Consider the following 22223-nt stretch of genomic DNA (forward strand, 5'->3'; position numbering starts at 1 on the left):
CACATGGCTGATCATACTCTAGGTTCCACATGCATGTTTTAGCTGAAGGAAGAATACCTTAAACCTGGGTAGTTGAAACCCGTGGAATGGGTACCATGCAATATGACTTCAAAGGGTCTTCATTTGCTCACCGAACCTCTCCAATCCTATCACTGCTGCGTTTATGCCCCTGTACACATGCTTGATTCTCTTTCGGAGACATAGCAATCCATAGGTTTTAAGATACTTACTAGTCAGGTACATTCTTAGGCGTTTAATATGGGGTGTTGAGTCCATTTCGCTGAGCAAGGAGTAGCTCTTGTTTATTCCATATTTGGCTTAAGGAACTTTATCTGTGCTCATTTCAATCTCTGGTTTTATGCAGCACCCCAACTCACCTTTACCCTTAAGCAAGAATAAGTTGGTTTTCTAAATTTGAGACCCTGTTCTGTTCTGTAATTCAGTTCCTGTGTAGCCAAGTTTCCATTCCGTGTATTACTGATATCTTAGGATGTTTCTTTTTCTGTGTGACTTATTTCAGTTAGAATCATCATACCTGAATCCACTCATTGTGCTGCTAAGGGCCTGATGACACAGATTTCATTGCTGAGTGATATTGCTTTGTAAGTAAATACCACAACTTCTTTATCCATTTTTCACTTTCTGCGATGTTGAACTTGTACTGTAAACGAGGTTCTTGTAAACAGAGCCGTTCCAAACATTGGGGTGGCTGTGTCTTTTTGATTTTAATTTCCCTAAGCTATAGGACCATAAGTGGAAGTGCCCTAGGTTCTGTTGCTTTGTTTTTTAGATGTTTCAGGAAACACCATACACTTCTCCCGAGTGGTTGTTGGCAATTTACATCCCGCCCATCAGCATAACAAGGCTCCCAGTTCTCCATGGCCTTTCCTGCCTTTCTGGATTTTACACTTTTTTCAGATGGCCCTTTTGACCGGGGGGAAGTGAGACTTCATTGTAGTGCAGATTTCCTTTGCAAGTTTGCTTGGTTGGCCAAAAAGGGCGTATGCGTTTTTTCTTGAATATATTCAGGAAAAAACGCATACGCCCTTTTTGGCCAAGTGCATCATTGTGGACGTTCTGCCTCTTTTCCTATGCTTTCAATGCAATTCCAGTCTACCTCCTGAAATCGGTTTCCTGCAATTCTGCCCCGCTTTCAAGTCCTCTTGGCAGCCTTACTTCAGTATATTTTTGGACGATAGCTGTCATTTATAACTCTGCAGGTTTGTGAATTACAGTGCCCCTGAGCTCCTTTCTTCAACTCGCTTTCTTGTGACCTGGCCGCAACACCGCAGGATGGCTTCAGGCCCTAATCTGGTTCTGGCAGGGCACGCTGAGCCTTTGGTTAATTCCTCTTCCTGGTGGGAAATGAGAGTTAAATTTGCCCGTTCAGACACCTCCAGCTAGTCTCTCATTGGTTCTCGCTATTCCTGTTCATCTTCCGCAGAAATTGCAAACTGGGCCAAACAGGAGGTTAAAGGGACTGACTCTCCAAGTCGGGAGAGTGTTAGTAAAGCGTCTGGAATGTTGCACCCGAGTACCAGGGTACGAAAACTGAGACATATTTGAACACGTCTCCCAATCACATGGTTGATCATACTCTAGGTTCCACATGCATGTTTTAGCTGAAGGAAGAATACCTTAAACCTGGGTAGTTGAAACACGTGGAATGGGTACCATGCAATATGATTTCAAAGGGTCTTCATTTGCTCACCAAACCTCTCCAATCCTATCACTGCTGCGTTTATGCCCCTGTACACATGCTTGATTCTCTTTCGGAGACATAGCAATCCATAGGTTTTAAGATACTTACTAGTCAGGTACATTCTTAGGCGTTCAATATGCGGTGTTGAGTCCATTTCGTTGAGCAAGGAGTAGCTCTGGTCTATTCCATATTTGGCTTAAGAAACTTTATCTGTGCTCATTTCAATCTCTGGTTTTATGCAGCACCCAACTCACCTTTTCCCTTAAGCAAGCATAAGTTGGTTTTCTAAATTTGAGACCCTGTTCTGTTCTGTAATTCAGTTCCTGTGTAGCCAATTTCCATTCCGTGTATTACTGATATCTTATGATGTTTCTTTTTCTGTGTGACTTATTTTAATTAGAATCATCATACCTGAATCCACTCATTGTGCTGCTAAGGGCCTGATGACATAGATTTCATTGCTGAGTGATATTGCTTTGTAAGTGAATACCACAACTTCTTTATCCATTTTTCACTTTCTGCGATGTTGAACTTGTACTGTAAACGAGGTTCTTTTAAACAGAGCCGTTCCAAACTTTGGGGTGGCTGTGTCTTTTTGATTTTAATTTCCCTAAGCTATAGGACCATAAGTGGAAGTGCCCTAGGTTCTGTTGCTTTGTTTTTTAGATGTTTCAGGAAACACCATACACTTCTCCCGAGTGGTTGTTGGCAATTTACATCCCGCCCATCAGCATAACAAGGCTCCCAGTTCTCCATGGCCTGTCCTGCCTTTCTGGATTTTACACTTTATTCAGATGGCCCTTTTGACCGGGGGGAAGTGAGACTTCATTGTAGTGCAGATTTCCTTTGCAAGCTTGCTTGGTTGGCCAAAAAGGGCGTATGCGTTTTTTCCTGAATATATTCAGGAAAAAACGCATACGCCCTTTTTGGCCAAGTGCATCATTGTGGACGTTCTGCCTCTTTTCCTATGCTTTCAATGCAATTCCAGTCTACCTCCTGAAATCGGTTTCCTGCAATTCTGCCCCGCTTTCAAGTCCTCTTGGCAGCCTTACTTCAGTCTATTTTTGGACGATAGCTGTCATTTATAACTCTGCAGGTTTGTGAATTACAGTGCCCCTGAGCTCCTTTCTTCAACTCGCTTTCTTTTGAGCTGGCCGCAACACCGCAGGATGGCTTCAGGCCCTAATCTGGTTCCGGCACGGCACGCTGAGCCTTTGGTTAATTCCTCTTCCTGGTGGGAAATGAGAGTTAAATTTGCCCGTCCAGACACCTCCAGCTAGCCTCTCATTGGTTCTCGCTATTCCTGTTCATCTTCCGCAGAAATTGCAAACTGGGCCAAACAGGAGGTTAAAGGGAATGACTCTCCAGGTCGGGAGAGTGTTAGTAAAGCGTCTGGAATGTTGCACCCGAGTACCAGGGTACGAAAACTGAGACATATTTGAACACGTCTCCCGATCACATGGTTGATCATACTCTAGGTTCCACATGCATGTTTTAGCTGAAGGAAGAATACCTTAAACCTGGAGAGTTGAGACCCGTGTAATGGGTACCATGCAATATGACTTCAAAGGGTCTTCATTTGCTCACCGAACCTCTTCAATACTATCACTGCTGCGTTTATGCCCCTGTACACATGCTTGATTCTCTTTCGGAGACATAGCAATCCATAGGTTTTAAGATACTTACTAGTCAGGTACATTCTTAGGCGTTTAATATGGGGTGTTGAGTCCATTTCGTTGAGCAAGGAGTAGCTCTTGTCTATTCCATATTTGGCTTAAGGAACTTTATCTGTGCTCATTTCAATCTCTGGTTTTATGCAGCACCCCAACTCACCTTTACCCTTAAGCAAGCATAAGTTGGTTTTCTAAATTTGAGACCCTGTTCTGTTCTGTAATTCAGTTCCTGTGTAGCCAAGTTTACATTCCGTGTATTACTGATATCTTATGATGTTTCTTTTTCTGTGTGACTTATTTCAGTTAGAATCATCATACCTGAATCCACTCATTGTGCTGCTAAGGGCCTGATGACACAGGTTTCATTGCTGAGTGATATTGCTTTGTAAGTAAATACCACAACTTCTTTATCCATTTTTCACTTTCTGCGATGTTGAACTTGTACTGTAAACGAGGTTCTTGTAAACAGAGCCTTTCCAAACTTTGGGGTGGCTGTGTCTTTTTGATTTTAATTTCCCTAAGCTATAGGACCATAAGTGGAAGTGCCCTAGGTTTTGTAGCTTTGTTTTTTAGATGTTTCAGGAAACACCATACACTTCTCCCGAGTGGTTGTTGGCAATTTACATCCCGCCCATCAGCATAACAAGGCTCCCAGTTCTCCATGGCCTGTGCTGCCTTTCTGGATTTTACACGTTTTTCAGATGGCCCTTTTGACCGGGGGGAAGTGAGACTTCATTGTAGTGCAGATTTCCTTTGCAAGCTTGCTTGGTTGGCCAAAAAGGGTGTATGCGTTTTTTTCTGAATATATTCAGGAAAAAATGCATACGCCCTTTTTGGCCAAGTGCATCATTGTGGACGTTCTGCCTCTTTTCCTATGCTTTCAATGCAATTCCAGTCTACCTCCTGAAATCGGTTTCCTGCAATTCTGCCCCGCTTTCAAGTCCTCTTGGCAGCCTTACTTCAGTCTATTTTTGGACGATAGCTGTCATTTATAACTCTGCAGGTTTGTGAATTACAGTGCCCCTGAGCTCCTTTCTTCAACTTGCTTTCTTGTGACCTGGCCGCAACACCACAGGATGGCTTCAGGCCCTAATCTGGTTCCGGCAGGGCACGCTGAGCCTTTGGTTAATTCCTCTTCCTGGTGGGAAATGAGAGTTAAATTTGCCCGTCCAGACACCTCCAGCTAGCCTCTCATTGGTTCTCGCTATTCCTGTTCATCTTCCGCAGAAATTGCAAACTGGGCCAAACAGGAGGTAAAAGGGACTGACTCTCCAAGTGGGGAGAGTGTTAGTACAGTGTCTGGAATGTTGCACCCGAGTACCAGGGTACGAAAACTGAGACATATTTGAACACGTCTCCCGAACACATGGTTGATCATACTCTAGGTTCCACATGCATGTTTTAGCTGAAGGAAGAATACCTTAAACCTGGAGAGTTGAGACCCGTGGAATGGGTACCATGCAATATGACTTCAAAGGGTCTTCATTTGCTCACCGAACCTCTCCAATCCTATCACTGCTGCGTTTATGCCCCTGTACACATGCTTGATTCTCTTTCGGAGACATAGCAATCCATAGGTTTTAAGATACTTACTAGTCAGGTACATTCTTAGGCGTTTAATATGCGGTGTTGAGTCCATTTCGTTGAGCAAGGAGTAGCTCTTGTCTATTCCATATTTGACTTAAGGAACTTTATCTGTGCTCATTTCAATCTCTGGTTTTATGCAGCACCCCAACTCACCTTTACCCTTAAGCAAGCATAAGTTGGTTTTCTAAATTTGAGACCCTGTTCTGTTCTGTAATTCAGTTCCTGTGTAGCCAAGTTTACATTCCGTGTATTACTGATATCTTATGATGTTTCTTTTTCTGTGTGACTTATTTCAGTTAGAATCATCATACCTGAATCCACTCATTGTGCTGCTAAGGGCCTGATGACACAGATTTCATTGCTGAGTGATATTGCTTTGTAAGTAGATACCACAACTTCTTTATCCATTTTTCACTTTCTGCGATGTTGAACTTGTACTGTAAACGAGGTTCTTGTAAACAGAGCCGTTCCAAACTTTGGGGTGGCTGTGTCTTTTTGATTTTAATTTCCCTAAGCTATAGGACCATAACTGGAAGTGCCCTAGGTTCTGTTGCTTTGTTTTTTAGATGTTTCAGGAAACACCATACACTTCTCCCGAGTGGTTGTTGGCAATTTACATCCCGCCCATCAGCATAACAAGGCTCCCAGTTCTCCATGGCCTGTCCTGCCTTTCTGGATTTTACACTTTTTTCAGATGGCCCTTTTGACCGGGGGGAAGTGAGACTTCATTGTAGTGCAGATTTCCTTTGCAAGCTTGCTTGGTTGGCCAAAAAGCGCGTATGCGTTTTTTCCTGAATATATTCAGGAAAAAACGCATACGCCCTTTTTGGCCAAGTGCATCATTGTGGACGTTCTGCCTCTTTTCGTATGCTTTCAATGCAATTCCAGTCTACCTCCTGAAATCGGTTTCCTGCAATTCTGCCCCGCTTTCAAGTCCTCTTGGCAGCCTTACTTCAGTCTATTTTTGGACGATAGCTGTCATTTATAACTCTGCAGGTTTGTGAATTACAGTGCCCCTGAGCTCCTTTCTTCAACTTGCTTTCTTGTGACCTGGCCGCAACACCACAGGATGGCTTCAGGCCCTAATCTGGTTCCAGCAGGGCACGCTGAGCCTTTGGTTAATTCCTCTTCCTGGTGGGAAATGAGAGTTAAATTTGCCCGTCCAGACACCTCCAGCTAGCCTCTCATTGGTTCTCGCTATTCCTGTTCATCTTCCGCAAAAATTGCAAACTGGGCCAAACAGGAGGTAAAAGGGACTGACTCTCCAAGTGGGGAGAGTGTTAGTACAGTGTCTGGAATGTTGCACCCGAGTACCAGGGGAGGAAAACTGAGACATATTTGAACACGTCTCCCGATCACATGGTTGATCATACTCTAGGTTCCACATGCATGTTTTAGCTGAAGGACGAATACCTTAAACCTGGGTAGTTGAAACCCGTGGAATGGGTACCATGCAATATGACTTCAAAGGGTCTTCATTTGCTCACCGAACCTCTCCAATCCTATCACTGCTGCGTTTATACCCCTGTACACATGCTTGATTCTCTTTCGGAGACATAGCAATCCATAGGTTTTAAGATACTTACTAGTCAGGTACATTCTTAGGCGTTTAATATGCGGTGTTGAGTCCATTTCGTTGAGCAAGGAGTAGCTCTTGTCTATTCCATATTTGACTTAAGGAACTTTATCTGTGCTCATTTCAATCTCTGGTTTTATGCAGCACCCCAACTCACCTTTACCCTTAAGCAAGCATAAGTTGGTTTTCTAAATTTGAGACCCTGTTCTGTTCTGTAATTCAGTTCCTGTGTAGCCAAGTTTACATTCCGTGTATTACTGATATCTTATGATGTTTCTTTTTCTGTGTGACTTATTTCAGTTAGAATCATCATACCTGAATCCACTCATTGTGCTGCTAAGGGCCTGATGACACAGATTTCATTGCTGAGTGATATTGCTTTGTAAGTAAATACCACAACTTCTTTATCCATTTTTCACTTTCTGCGATGTTGAACTTGTACTGTAAACGAGGTTCTTGTAAACAGAGCCGTTCCAAACTTTGGGGTGGCTGTGTCTTTTTGATTTTAATTTCCCTAAGCTATAGGACCATAAGTGGAAGTGCCCTAGGTTCTGTTGCTTTGTTTTTTAGATGTTTCAGGAAACACCATACACTTCTCCCGAGTGGTTGTTGGCAATTTACATCCCGCCCATCAGCATAACAAGGCTCCCAGTTCTCCATGGCCTGTCCTGCCTTTCTGGATTTTACACTTTTATCAGATGGCCCTTTTGACCGGGGGGAAGTGAGACTTCATTGTAGTGCAGATTTCCTTTGCAAGCTTGCTTGGTTGGCCAAAAAGGGCGTATGCGTTTTTTCCTGAATATATTCAGGAAAAAACGCATACGCCCTTTTTGGCCAAGTGCATCATTGTGGACGTTCTGCCTCTTTTCCTATGCTTTCAATGCAATTCCAGTCTACCTGCTGAAATCGGTTTCCTGCAATTCTGCCCCACTTTCAAGTCCTCTTGGCAGCCTTACTTCAGTCTATTTTTGGACGATAGCTGTCATTTATAACTCTGCAGGTTTGTGAATTACAGTGCCCCTGAGCTCCTTTCTTCAACTCGCTTTCTTTTGAGCTGGCCGCAACACCGCAGGATGGCTTCAGGCCCTAATCTGGTTCCGGCACGGCACGCTGAGCCTTTGGTTATTTCCTCTTCCTGGTGGGAAATGAGAGTTAAATTTGCCCGTCCAGACACCTCCAGCTAGTCTCTCATTGGTTCTCGCTATTCCTGTTCATCTTCCGCAGAAATTGCAAACTGGGCCAAACAGGAGGTTAAAGGCGCTGACTCTCCAAGTGGGGAGAGTGTTAGTAAAGCGTCTGGAATGTTGCACCCGAGTACCAGGGTACGAAAACTGAGACATATTTGAACACGTCTCCCAATCACATGGTTGATCATACTCTAGTTTCCACATGCATGTTTTAGCTGAAGGAAGAATACCTTAAACCTGGAGAGTTAAGACCCGTGAAATGGGTACCATGCAATATGACTTCAAAGGGTCTTCATTTGCTCACCGAACCTCTCCAATCCTATCACTGCTGCGTTTATGCCCCTGTACACATGCTTGATTCTCTTTCGGAGACATAGCAATCCATAGGTTTTAAGATACTTACTAGTCAGGTACATTCTTAGGCGTTTAATATGCGATGTTGAGTCCATTTCGTTGAGCAAGGAGTAGCTCTTATCTATTCCATATTTGACTTAAGGAACTTTATCTGTGCTCATTTCAATCTCTGGTTTTATGCAGCACCACAACTCACCTTTACCCTTAAGCAAGCATAAGTTGGTTTTCTAAATTTGAGACCCTGTTCTGTTCTGTAATTCAGTTCCTGTGTAGCCAAGTTTCCATTCCGTGTATTACTGATATCTTATGATGTTTCTTTTTCTGTGTGACTTATTTCAGTTAGAATCATCATACCTGAATCCACTCATTGTGCTGCTAAGGGCCTGATGACACAGATTTCATTGCTGAGTGATATTGCTTTGTAAGTAAATACCACAAGTTCTTTATCCATTTTTCACTTTCTGCGATGTTGAACTTGTACTGTAAACGAGGTTCTTGTAAACAGAGCCGTTCCAAACTTTGGGGTGGCTGTGTCTTTTTGATTTTAATTTCCCTAAGCTATAGGACCATAAGTGGAAGTGCCCTAGGTTCTGTTGCTTTGTTTTTTAGATGTTTCAGGAAACACCATACACTTCTCCCGAGTGGTTGTTGGCAATTTACATCCCGCCCATCAGCATAACAAGGCTCCCAGTTCTCCATGGCCTGTCCTGCCTTTCTGGATTTTACACGTTTTTCAGATGGCCCTTTTGACCGGGGGGAAGTGAGACTTCATTGTAGTGCAGATTTCCTTTGCAAGCTTGCTTGGTTGTCCAAAAAGGGCGTATGCGTTTTTTCCTGAATATATTCAGGAAAAAACGCATACGCCCTTTTTGGCCAAGTGCATCATTGTGGACGTTCTGCCTCTTTTCCTATGCTTTCAATGCAATTCCAGTCTACCTCCTGAAATCGGTTTCCTGCAATTCTGCCCCGCTTTCAAGTCCTCTTGGCAGCCTTACTTCAGTCTATTTTTGGACGATAGCTGTCATTTATAACTCTGCAGGTTTGTGAATTACAGTGCCCCTGAGCTCCTTTCTTCAACTCGCTTTCTTTTGAGCTGGCCGCAACACCGCAGGATGGCTTCAGGCCCTAATCTGGTTCCGGCACGGCATGCTGAGCCTTTGGTTATTTCCTCTTCCTGGTGGGAAATGAGAGTTAAATTTGCCCGTCCAGACACCTCCAGCTAGTCTCTCATTGGTTCTCGCTATTCCTGTTCATCTTCCGCAGAAATTGCAAACTGGGCCAAACAGGAGGTTAAAGGCGCTGACTCTCCAAGTCGGGAGAGTGTTAGTAAAGCGTCTGGAATGTTGCACCCGAGCACCAGGGTACGAAAACTGAGACATATTTGAACACGTCTCCCGATCACATGGTTGATCATACTCTAGGTTCCACATGCATGTTTTAGCTGAAGGAAGAATACCTTAAACCTGGGTAGTTGAAACCCGTGGAATGGGTACCATGCAATATGACTTCAAAGGGTCTTCATTTGCTCACCGAACCTCTCCAATCCTATCACTGCTGCGTTTATGCCCCTGTACACATGCTTGATTCTCTTTCGGAGACATAGCAATCCATAGGTTTTAAGATACTTACTAGTCAGGTACATTCTTAGGCGTTTAATATGGGGTGTTGAGTCCATTTCGTTGAGCAAGGAGTAGCTCTTGTCTATTCCATATTTGGCTTAAGGAACTTTATCTGTGCTCATTTCAATCTCTGGTTTTATGCAGCACCCCAACTCACCTTTACCCTTAAGCAAGCATAAGTTGGTTTTCTAAATTTGAGACACTGTTCTGTTCTGTAATTCAGTTCCTGTGTAGCCAAGTTTACATTTCGTGTATTACTGATATCTTATGATGTTTCTTTTTCTGTGTGACTTATTTCAGTTAGAATCATCACACCTGAATCCACTCATTGTGCTGCTAAGGGCCTGATGACACAGATTTCATTGCTGAGTGATATTGCTTTGTAAGTAAATACCACAAGTTCTTTATCCATTTTTCACTTTCTGCGATGTTGAACTTGTACTGTAAACGAGGTTCTTGTAAACAGAGCCTTTCCAAACTTTGGGGTGGCTGTGTCTTTTTGATTTTAATTTCCCTAAGCTATAGGACCATAAGTGGAAGTGCCCTAGGTTCTGTTGCTTTGTTTTTTAGATGTTTTAGGAAACACCGTACACTTCTCCCGAGTGGTTGTTGGCAATTTACATCCCGCCCATCAGCATAACAAGGCTCCCAGTTCTCCATGGCCTGAACTGCCTTTCTGGATTTTACACTTTTTTCAGATGGCCCTTTTGACCGGGGGGAAGTGAGACTTCATTGTAGTGCAGATTTCCTTTGCAAGCTTGCTTGGTTGGCCAAAAAGGGCGTATGCGTTTTTTCCTGAATATATTCAGGAAAAAACGCATACGCCCTTTTTGGCCAAGTGCATCATTGTGGACGTTCTGCCTCTTTTCCTATGCTTTCAATGCAATTCCAGTCTACCTCCTGAAATCGGTTTCCTGGAATTCTGCCCCGCTTTCAAGTCCTCTTGGCAGCCTTACTTCAGTCTATTTTTGGACGATAGCTGTCATTTATAACTCTGCAGGTTTGTGAATTACAGTGCCCCTGAGCTCCTTTCTTCAACTCGCTTTCTTGTGACCTGGCCGCAACACCGCAGGATGGCTTCAGGCCCTAATCTGGTTCTGGCCCGGCATACTGAGCCTTTGGTTAATTCCTCTTCCTGGTGGGAAATGAGAGTTAAATTTGCCCGTCCAGACACCTCCAGCTAGCCTCTCATTGGTTTTCGCTATTCCTGTTCACCTTCCGCAGAAATTGCAAACTGGGCCAAACAGGAGGTTAAAGGGACTGACTCTCCAAGTCGGGAGAGTGTTAGTAAAGTGTCTGGAATGTTGCACCCGAGTACCAGGGTACGAAAACTGAGACATATTTGAACACGTCTCCCGATCACATGGTTGATCATACTCTAGGTTCCACATGCATGTTTTAGCTGAAGGAAGAATACCTTAAACTTGGGTTGTTGAAACCCGTGGAATGGGTACCATGCAATATGACTTCAAAGGGTCTTCATTTGCTCACCGAACCTCTCCAATCCTATCACTGCTGCGTTTATGCCCCTGTACACATGCTTGATTCTCTTTCGGAGACATAGCAATCCATAGGTTTTAAGATACTTACTAGTCAGGTACATTCTTAGGCGTTTAATATGTGGTGTTGAGTCCATTTCGTTGAGCAAGGAGTAGCTCTTGTCTATTCCATATTTGGCTTAAGGAACTTTATCTGTGCTCATTTAAATCTCTGGTTTTATGCAGCACCCCAACTGACCTTTACCCTTAAGCAAGAATAAGTTGGTTTCCTAAATTTGAGACCCTGTTCTGTTCTGTAATTCAGTTCCTGTGTAGCCAAGTTTACATTCCGTGTATTACTGATATCTTATGATGTTTCTTTTTCTGTGTGACTTATTTCAGTTAGAATCATCATACCTGAATCCACTCATTGTGCTGCTAAGGGCCTGATGATACAGGTTTCATTGCTGAGTGATATTGCTTTGTAAGTAAATACCACAACTCCTTTATCCATTTTTCACTTTCTGCGATGTTGAACTTGTACTGTAAACGAGGTTCTTGTAAACAGAGCCTTTCCAAACTTTGGGGTGGCTGTGTCTTTTTGATTTTAATTTCCCTAAGCTATAGGACCATAAGTGGAAGTGCCCTAGGTTCTGTTGCTTTGTTTTTTAGATGTTTCAGGAAACACCATACACTTCTCCCGAGTGGTTGTTGGCAATTTACATCCCGCCCATCAGCATAACAAGGCTCCCAGTTCTCCATGGCCTGTCCTGCCTTTCTGGATTTTACACTTTTTTCAGATGGCCCTTTTGACCGGGGGGAAGTGAGACTTCATTGTAGTGCAGATTTCCTTTGCAAGCTTGCTTGGTTGGCCAAAAAGGGCGTATGCGTTTTTTCCTGAATATATTCAGGAAAAAACGCATACGCCCTTTTTGGCCAAGTGCATCATTGTGGACGTTCTGCCTCTTTTCCTATGCTTTCAATGCAATTCCAGTCTACCTCCTGAAATCGGTTTCCTGCAATTCTGCCCCGCTTTCAAGTCCTCTTGGCAGCCTTACTTCAGTCTATTTTTGGACGATAGCTGTCATTTATAACTCTGCAGGTTTGTGAATTACAGTGCCCCTGAGCTCCTTTCTTCAACTTGCTTTCTTGTGACCTGGCCGCAACAGCACAGGATGGCTTCAGGCCCTAATCTGGTTCCGGCAGGGCACGCTGAGCCTTTGGTTAATTCCTCTTCATGGTGGAAAATGAGAGTTAAATTTGCCCGTCCAGACACCTCCAGCTAGCCTCTCATTGGTTCTCGCTATTCCTGTTCATCTTCCGCAGAAATTGCAAACTGGGCCAAAAAGGAGGTTAAAGGGACTGACTCTCCAAGTCGGGAGAGTGTTAGTAAAGTGTCTGGAATGTTGCACCCGAGTACCAGGGTACGAAAACTGAGACATATTTGAACACGTCTCCCGATCACATGGTTGATCATACTCTAGGTTCCACATGCATGTTTTAGCTGAAGGAAGAATACCTTAAACCTGGGTAGTTGAAAGCCGTGGAATGGGTACCATGCACTATGACTTCAAAGGGTCTTCATTTGCTCACCGAACCTCTCCAATCCTATCACTGCTGCGTTTATGCCCCTGTACACATGCTTGACTCTCTTTCGGAGACATAGCAATCCATAGGTTTTAAGATACTTACTAGTCAGGTACATTCTTAGGCGTTTAATATGGGGTGTTGAGTCCATTTCACTGAGCAAGGAGTAGCTCTTGTCTATTCCATATTTGGCTTAAGGAACTTTATCTGTGCTCATTTCAATCTCTGGTTTTATGCAGCACCCCAACTCACCTTTACCCTTAAGCAAGCATAAGTTGGTTTTCTAAATTTGAGACCCTGTTCTGTTCTGTAATTCAGTTCCTGTGTAGCCAAGTTTACATTCCGTGTATTACTGATATCTTTTGATGTTTCTTTTTCTGTGTGACTATTTCAGTTAGAATCATCATACCTGAATCCACTCATTGTGCTGCTAAGGGCCTGATGACACAGATTTCATTGCTGAGTGATATTGCTTTGTAAGTAAATACCACAAGTTCTTTATCCATTTTTCACTTTCTGCGATGTTGAACTTGTACTGTAAACGAGGTTCTTGTAAACAGAGCCTTTCCAAACTTTGGGGTGCCTGTGTCTTTTTGATTTTAATTTCCCTAAGCTATAGGACCATAAGTGGAAGTGCCCTAGGCTCTGTTGCTTTGTTTTTTAGATGTTTCAGGAAACACCATACACTTCTCCCGAGTGTCTGTTGGCAATTTACATCCCGCCCATCAGCATAACAAGGCTCCCAGTTCTCCATGGCCTGTCCTGTCTTTCTGGATTTTACAGTTTTTTCAGATGGCCCTTTTGACCGGGGGGAAGTGAGACTTCATTGTAGTGCAGATTTCCTTTGCAAGCTTGCTGGGTTGGCCAAAAAGGGCATATGCGTTTTTTCCTGAATATATTCAGGAAAAAACGCATATGCCCTTTTTGGCCAAGTGCATCATTGTGGACGTTCTGCCTCTTTTCCTATGCTTTCAATGCAATTCCAGTCTACCTCGTGAAATCGGTTTCCTGCAATTCTGCCCCGCTTTCAAGTCCTCTTGGCAGCCTTACTTCAGTCTATTTTTGGACGATAGCTGTCATTTATAACTCTGCAGGTTTGTGAATTACAGTGCCCCTGAGCTCCTTTCTTCAACTTGCTTTCTTGTGACCTGGCCGCAACACCACAGGATGGCTTCAGGCCCTAATCTGGTTCCGGCACGGCACGCTGAACCTTTGGTTAATTCCTCTTCCTGGTGGGAAATGAGAGTTAAATTTTCCCATCCAGACACCTCCAGCTAGCCTCTCATTGGTTCTCGCTATTCCTGTTCCTCTGCCGCAGAAATTGCATACTGGGCCAAACAGGAGGTTAAAGGGACTGACTCTCCAAGTCGGGAGAGTGTTAGTAAAGTGCCTGGAATGTTGCACCCGAGTACCAGGGTACGAAAACTGAGACATATTTGAACACGTATCCTGATCACATGGTTGATCATACTCTAGGTTCCACATGCATGTTTTAGCTGAAGGAAGAATACCTTAAACCTGGGTAGTTGAAACCCGTGGAATGGGTACCATGCAATATGACTTCAAAGGGTCTTCATTTGCTCACCGAACCTCTCCAATCCTATCACTGCTGCGTTTATGCCCCTGTACACATGCTTGATTCTCTTTCGGAGACATAGCAATCCATAGGTTTTAAGATACTTACTAGTCAGGTACATTCTTAGGCGTTTAATATGGGGTGTTGAGTCCATTTCGTTGAGCAAGCAGTAGCTCTTGTCTATTCCATATTTGGCTTAAGGAACTTTATCTGTGCTCATTTCAATCTCTGGTTTTATGCAGCACCCCAACTCACCTTTACCCTTAAGCAAGAATAAGTTGGTTTTCTAAATTTGAGACCCTGTTCTGTTCTGTAATTCAGTTCCTGTGTAGCCAAGTTTACATTCCGTGTATTACTGATATCTTATGATGTTTCTTTTTCTGTGTGACTTATTTCAGTTAGAATCATCATACCTGAATCCACTCATTGTGCTGCTAAGGGCCTGATGACACAGGTTTCATTGCTGAGTGATATTGCTTTGTAAGTAAATACCACAACTTCTTTATCCATTTTTCACTTTCTGCGATGTTGAACTTGTACTGTAAACGAAGTTCTTGTAAACGGAGGCGTCCCAAACTTTGGGGTGGCTGTGTCTTTTTGATTTTAATTTCCCTAAGCTATAGGACCATAAGTGGAAGTGCCCTAGGCTTTGTTGCTTTGTTTTTTAGATGTTTCAGGAAACACCATACACTTCTCCCGAGTGGTTGTTGGCAATTTACATCCCGCCCATCAGCATAACAAGGCTCCCAGTTCTCCATGGCCTGTCCTGCCTTTCTGGATTTTACACTTTTTTCAGATGGCCCTTTTGACCGGGGGGAAGTGAGACTTCATTGTAGTGCAGATTTCCTTTGCAAGCTTGCTTGGTTGGCCAAAAAGGGCGTATGCGTTTTTTCCTGAATATATTCAGGAAAAAATGCATACGCCCTTTTTGGCCAAGTGCATCATTGTGGACGTTCTGCCTCTTTTCCTATGCTTTCAATGCAATTCCAGTCTACCTCCTGAAATCGGTATCCTGCAATACTGCCCCGCTTTCAAGTCCTCTTGGCAGCCTTACTTCAGTCTATTTTTGGACGATAGCTGTCATTTATAACTCTGCAGGTTTGTGAATTACAGTGCCCCTGAGCTCCTTTCTTCAACTTGCTTTCTTGTGACCTGGCCGCAACACCGCAGGATGGCTTCAGGCCCTAATCTTTTTCCGGCACGGCACGCTGAGCCTTTGGTTATTTCCTCTTCCTGGTGGGAAATGAGAGTTAAATTTGCCCGTCTAGACACCTCCAGCTAGTCTCTCATTGGTTCTCGCTATTCCTGTTCATCTTCCGCAGAAATTGCAAACTGGGCCAAACAGGAGGTTAAAGGTGCTGACTCTCCAAGTGGGGAGAGTGTTATTAAAGCGTCTGGAATGTTGCACCCGAGTACCAGGGGAGGAAAACTGACACATATTTGAACACGTCTCCCGTTCACATGGTTGATCATACTTGGGTTCCACATGCATGTTTTAGCTGAAGGAAGAATACCTTAAACCTGGAGAGTTAAGACCCGTGGAATGGGTACCATGCAATATGACTTCAAAGGGTCTTCATTTGCTCACCGAACCTCTCCAATCCTATCACTGCTGCGTTTATGCCCCTGTACACATGCTTGATTCTCTTTCGGAGACATAGCGATCCATAGGTTTTAAGATACTTACTAGTCAGGTACATTCTTAGGCGTTTAATATGCGGTGTTGAGTCCATTTCGTTGAGCAAGGAGTAGCTCTTGTCTATTCCATATTTGACTTAAGGAACTTTATCTGTGCTCATTTCAATCTCTGGTTTTATGCAGCACCCCAACTCACCTTTACCCTTAAGCAAGCATAAGTTGGTTTTCTAAATTTGAGACCCTGTTCTGTTCTGTAATTCAGTTCCTGTGTAGCCAAGTTTACATTCCGTGTATTACTGATATCTTATGATGTTTCTTTTTCTGTGTGACTTATTTCAGTTAGAATCATCATACCTGAATCCACTCATTGTGCTGCTAAGGGCCTGATGACATAGATTTCATTGCTGAGTGATATTGCTTTGTAAGTGAATACCACAACTTCTTTATCCATTTTTCACTTTCTGCGATGTTGAACTTGTACTGTAAATGAGGTTCTTGTAAACAGAGCCGTTCCAAACTTTGGGGTGACTGTGTCTTTTTGATTTTAATTTCCCTAAGCTATAGGACCATAAGTGGAAGTGCCCTAGGCTCTGTTGCTTTGTTTTTTAGATGTTTCAGGAAACACCATACACTTCTCCCAAGTGTCTGTTGGCAATTTACATCCCGCCCATCAGCATAACAAGGCTCCCCGTTCTCCATGGCCTGTCTTGCCTTTCTGGATTTTACACTTTTTTCAGATGGCCCTTTCAACCGGGGAGAAGTGAGACTTCATTGTAGTGCAGATTTCCTTTGCAAGCTTGCTTGGTTGGCCAAAAAGGGCGTATGCGTTTTTTCCTGAATATATTCAGGAAAAAACGCATACGCCCTTTTTGGCCAAGTGCATCATTGTGGACGTTCTGCCTCTTTTCCTATGCTTTCAATGCAATTCCAGTCTACCTCCTGAAATCGGTTTCCTGCAATTCTGCCCCGCTTTCAAGTCCTCTTGGCAGCCTTACTTCAGTCTATTTTTGGACGATAGCTGTCATTTATAACTCTGTAGGTTTGTGAATTACAGTGCCCCTGAGCTCCTTTCTTCAACTCGCTTTCTTGTGACCTGGCCGCAACACCGCAGGATGGCTTCAGGCCCTAATCTGGTTCCGGCCCGGCACTCTGAGCCTTTGGTTAATTCCTCTTCCTGGTGGGAAATGAGAGTTAAATTTGCCCGTTCAGACACCTCCAGCTAGTCTCTCATTGGTTCTCGCTATTCCTGTTCATCTTCTGCAGAAATTGCAAACTGGGCCAAACAGGAGGTTAAAGGGACTGACTCTCCAGGTCGGGAGAGTGTTAGTAAAGCGTTTGGAATGTTGCACCCGAGTACCAGGGGAGGAAAACTGAGACATATTTGAACACGTCTCCCGATCACATGGTTGATCATACTCTAGGTTCCACATGCATGTTTTAGCTGAAGGAAGAATACCTTAAACCTGGGTAGTTGAAACCCGTGGAATGGGTACCATGCAATATGACTTCAAAGGGTCTTCATTTGCTCACCGAACCTCTCCGATCCTATCACTGCTGCGTTTATGCCCCTGTACACATGCTTGTTTCTCTTTCGGAGACATAGCAATCCATAGGTTTTAAGATACTTACTAGTCAGGTACATTCTTAGGCGTTTAATATGCGGTGTTGAGTCCATTTCGTTGAGCAAGGAGTAGCTCTTGTCTATTCCATATTTGGCTTAAGGAACTTTATCTGTGCTCATTTCAATCTCTGGTTTTATGCAGCACCCCAACTCACCTTTCCCCTTAAGCAAGCATAAGTTGGTTTTCTAAATTTGAGACCCTGTTCTGTTCTGTAATTCAGTTCCTGTGTAGCCAAGTTTACATTCCGTGTATTACTGATATCTTATGATGTTTCTTTTTCTGTGTGACTTATTTCAGTTAGAATCATCATACCTGAATCCACTCATTGTGCTGCTAAGGGCCTGATGACACAGATTTCATTGCTGAGTGATATTGCTTTGTAAGTAAATACCACAACTTCTTTATCCATTTTTCACTTTCTGCGATGTTGAACTTGTACTGTAAACGAGGTTCTTGTAAACAGAGGCGTCCCAAACTTTGGGGTGGCTGTGTCTTTTTGATTTTAATTTCCCTAAGCTATAGGACCATAAGTGGAAGTGCCCTAGGTTCTGTTGCTTTGTTTTTTAGATGTTTCAGGAAACACCATACACTTCTCCCTAGTGGTTGTTGGCAATTTACATCCCGCCCATCAGCATAACAAGGCTCCCTGTTCTCCATGGCCTGTCCTGCCTTTCTGGATTTTACACTTTTTTCAGATGGCCCTTTTGACCGGGGGGAAGTGAGACTTCATTGTAGTGCAGATTTCCTTTGTAAGCTTGGTTGGTTGGCCAAAAAGGGCGTATGCGTTTTTTCCTGAATATATTCAGGAAAAAACGCATACGCCCTTTTTGGCCAAGTGCATCATTGTGGACGTTCTGCCTCTTTTCCTATGCTTTCAATGCAATTCCAGTCTACCTCCTGAAATCGGTTTCCTGCAATTCTGCCCACTTTCAAGTCCTCTTGGCAGCCTTACTTCAGTCTATTTTTGGACGATAGCTGTCATTTATAACTCTGCAGGTTTGTGAATTACTGTGCCCCTGAGCTCCTTTCTTCAACTCGCTTTCTTGTGAGCTGGCCGCAACACCGCAGGATGGCTTCAGGCCCTAATCTGGTTCCGGTACGGCACGCTGAGCCTTTGGTTAATTCCTCTTCCTGGTGGGAAATGAGAGTTAAATTTGCCCGTTCAGACACCTCCAGCTAGCCTCTCATTGGTTCTCGCTATTCCTGTTCATCTTCCGCAGAAATTGCAAACTGGGCCAAACAGGAGGTTAAAGGCGCTGACTCTCCAAGTGGGGAGAGTGTTAGTAAAGCGTCTGGAATGTTGCACCCGAGTACCAGGGTACGAAAACTGAGACATATTTGAACACGTCTCCCGTTTACATGGTTGATCACACTCTAGGTTCCACATGCATGTTTTAGCTGAAGGAAGAATACCTTAAACATGGAGAGTTGAGACCCGTGTAATGGGTACCATGCAATATGACTTCAAAGGGTCTTCATTTGCTCACCGAACCTCTCCAATCCTATCACTGCTGCGTTTATGCCCCTGTAGACATGCTTGATTCTCTTTCGGAAACATAGCAATCCATAGGTTTTACGATACTTACTAGTCAGGTACATTCTTAGGCGTTTAATATGCGGTGTTGAGTCCATTTCCTTGAGCAAGGAGTAGCTCTTGTCTATTCCATATTTGACTTAAGGAACTTTATCTGTGCTCATTTCAATCTCTGGTTTTATGCAGCACCCCAAGGCACCTTTACCCTTAAGCAAGAATAAGTTGGTTTTCTAAATTTGAGACCCTGTTCTGTTCTGTAATTCAGTTCCTGTGTAGCCAAGTTTACATTCCGTGTATTACTGATATCTTATGATGTTTCTTTTTCTGTGTGACTTATTTCAGTTAGAATCATCATACCTGAATCCACTCATTGTGATGCTAAGGGCCTGATGACATAGATTTCATTGCTGAGTGATATTGCTTTGTAAGTGAATACCACAACTTCTTTATCCATTTTTCACTTTCTGCGATGTTGAACTTGTACTGTAAACGAGGTTCTTGTAAACAGAGGCTTCCCAAACTTTGGGGTGGCTGTGTCTTTTTGATTTTAATTTCCCTAAGCTATAGGACCATAAGTGGAAGTGCCCTAGGCTCTGTTGCTTTGTTTTTTAGATGTTTCAGGAAACACCATATACTTCTCCCAAGTGTCTGTTGGCAATTTCCATCCCGCCCATCAGCATAACAAGGCTCCCAGTTCTCCATGGCCTGTCCTGCCTTTCTGGATTTTACACTTTTTTCAGATGGCCCTTTTGACCGGGGGGAAGTGAGACTTCATTGTAGTGCAGATTTCCTTTGCAAGCTTGCTTGGTTGGCCAAAAAGGGCGTATGCGTTTTTTCCTGAATATATTCAGGAAAAAACGCATACGCCCTTTTTGGCCAAGTGCATCATTGTGGACGTTCTGCCTCTTTTCCTATGCTTTCAATGCAATTCCAGTCTACCTCCTGAAATCGGTTTCCTGCAATTCTGCCCCGCTTTCAAGTCCTCTTGGCAGCCTTACTTCAGTCTATTTTTGGACGATAGCTGTCATTTATAACTCTGCAGGTTTGTGAATTACAGTGCCCCTGAGCTCCTTTATTCAACTCGCTTTCTTGTGAGCTGGCCGCAACACCGCAGGATGGCTTCAGGCCCTAATCTGGTTCCGGCACGGCACGCTGAGCCTTTGGTTAATTCCTCTTCCTGGTGGGAAATGAGAGTTAAATTTGCCCGTCCAGACACCTCCAGCTAGCCTCTCATTGGTTCTCGCTATTCCTGTTCATCTTCCGCAGAAATTGCAAACTGGGCCAAACAGGAGGTTAAAGGGACTGACTCTCCAAGTCGGGAGAGTGTTAGTAAAGCGTCTGGAATGTTGCACCCGAGTACCAGGGTACGAAAACTGAGACATATTTGAACACGTCTCCCGATCACATGGTTGATCATACTCTAGGTTCCACATGCATGTTTTAGCTGAAGGAAGAATACCTTAAACCTGGGTAGTTGAAACCCGTGGAATGGGTACCATGCAATATGACTTCAAAGGATCTTCATTTGCTCACCGAACCTCTCCAATCCTATCACTGCTGCGTTTATGCCCCTGTACACATGCTTGATTCTCTTTCGGAGACATAGCAATCCATAGGTTTTAAGATACTTACTAGTCAGGTACATTCTTAGGCGTTTAATATGGGGTGTTGAGTCCATTTCGTTGAGCAAGGAGTAGCTCTTGTCTATTCCATATTTGGCTTAAGGAACTTTATCTGTGCTCATTTCAATCTCTGGTTTTATGCAGCACCCCAACTCACCTTTCCCCTTAAGCAAGCATAAGTTGGTTTTCTCAATTTGAGACCCTGTTCTGTTCTGTAATTCAGTTCCTGTGTAGCCAATTTCCATTCCGTGTAATACTTATATCTTATGATGTTTCTTTTTCTGTGTGACTTATTTCAGTTAGAATCATCATACCTGAATCCACTCATTGTGCTGCTAAGGGCCTGATGACATAGATTTCATTGCTGAGTGATATTGCTTTGTAAGTGAATACCACAACTTCTTTATCCATTTTTCACTTTCTGCGATGTTGAACTTGTACTGTAAACGAGGTTCTTGTAAACAGAGCCGTTCCAAACTTTGGGGTGGCTGTGTCTTTTTGATTTTAATTTCCCTAAGCTATAGGACCATAAGTGGAAGTGCCCTAGGCTCTGTTGCTTTGTTTTTTAGATGTTTCAGGAAACACCATACACTTCTCCAGAGTGGCTGTTGGCAATTTACATCCCGCCCATCAGCATAAGAAGGCTCCCAGTTCTCCATGGCCTGTCGTGTCTTTATGGATTTTACAGTTTTTTCAGATGGCCCTTTTGACCGGGGGGAAGTGAGACTTCATTGTAGTGCAGGTTTCCTTTGCAAGCTTGCTTGGTTGGCCAAAAAGGGCGTATGCGTTTTTTCCTGAATATATTCAGGAAAAAACGCATACGCCCTTTTTGGCCAAGTGCATCATTGTGGACGTTCTGCCTCTTTTCCTATGCTTTCAGTGCAATTCCAGTCTACCTCCTGAAATCGGTTTCCTGCAATTCTGCCCCGCTTTCAAGTCCTCTTGGCAGCCTTACTTCAGTCTATTTTTGGACGATAGCTGTCATTTATAACTCTGCAGGTTTGTGAATTACAGTGCCCCTGAGCTCCTTTCTTCAACTCGCTTTCTTGTGAGCTGGCCGCAACACCGCAGGATGGCTTCAGGCCCTAATCTGGTTCCGGCACGGCACGCTGAGCCTTTGGTTAATTCCTCTTCCTGGTGGGAAATGAGAGTTAAATTTGCCCGTTCAGACACCTCCAGCTAGTCTCTCATTGGTTCTTGCTATTCCTGTTCATCTTCCGCAGAAATTGCAAACTGGGCCAAACAGGAGGTTAAAGGGACTGACTCTCCAAGTCGGGAGAGTGTTAGTAAAGCGTCTGGAATGTTGCACCCGAGTACCAGGGTACGAAAACTGAGACATATTTGAACACGTCTCCCGATCACATGGTTGATCATACTCTGGGTTCCACATGCATGTTTTAGCTGAAGGAAGAATACCTAAAACCTGGGTAGTTGAAACCCGTGGAATGGGTACCATGCAATATGACTT

At 43.7% G+C, this 22223-nt stretch overlaps 1 long non-coding RNA gene across 5 annotated transcripts in view; it reads left to right on the forward strand.

Annotated features, from left to right (window-relative positions):
• The first annotated feature begins 2091 nt into the window (after positions 1-2091).
• LOC307181296 overlaps positions 2092-22223 on the forward strand; it is a 1479290-nt gene continuing 1459158 nt past the window's right edge. For all 5 annotated transcript variants that reach the window (XR_013826370.1, XR_013826371.1, XR_013826372.1 and 2 more), the window contains exon 1: positions 2092-2180. This is a non-coding gene — a long non-coding RNA (uncharacterized lncRNA). The remainder of the gene's footprint in view (positions 2181-22223) is intronic.

The sequence above is a fragment of the Stenella coeruleoalba genome (genome assembly GCF_951394435.1).
Source record: "Stenella coeruleoalba genome assembly, contig: scaffold_34, whole genome shotgun sequence".
In the NCBI taxonomy this organism is placed as follows: domain Eukaryota; kingdom Metazoa; phylum Chordata; class Mammalia; order Artiodactyla; family Delphinidae; genus Stenella; species Stenella coeruleoalba.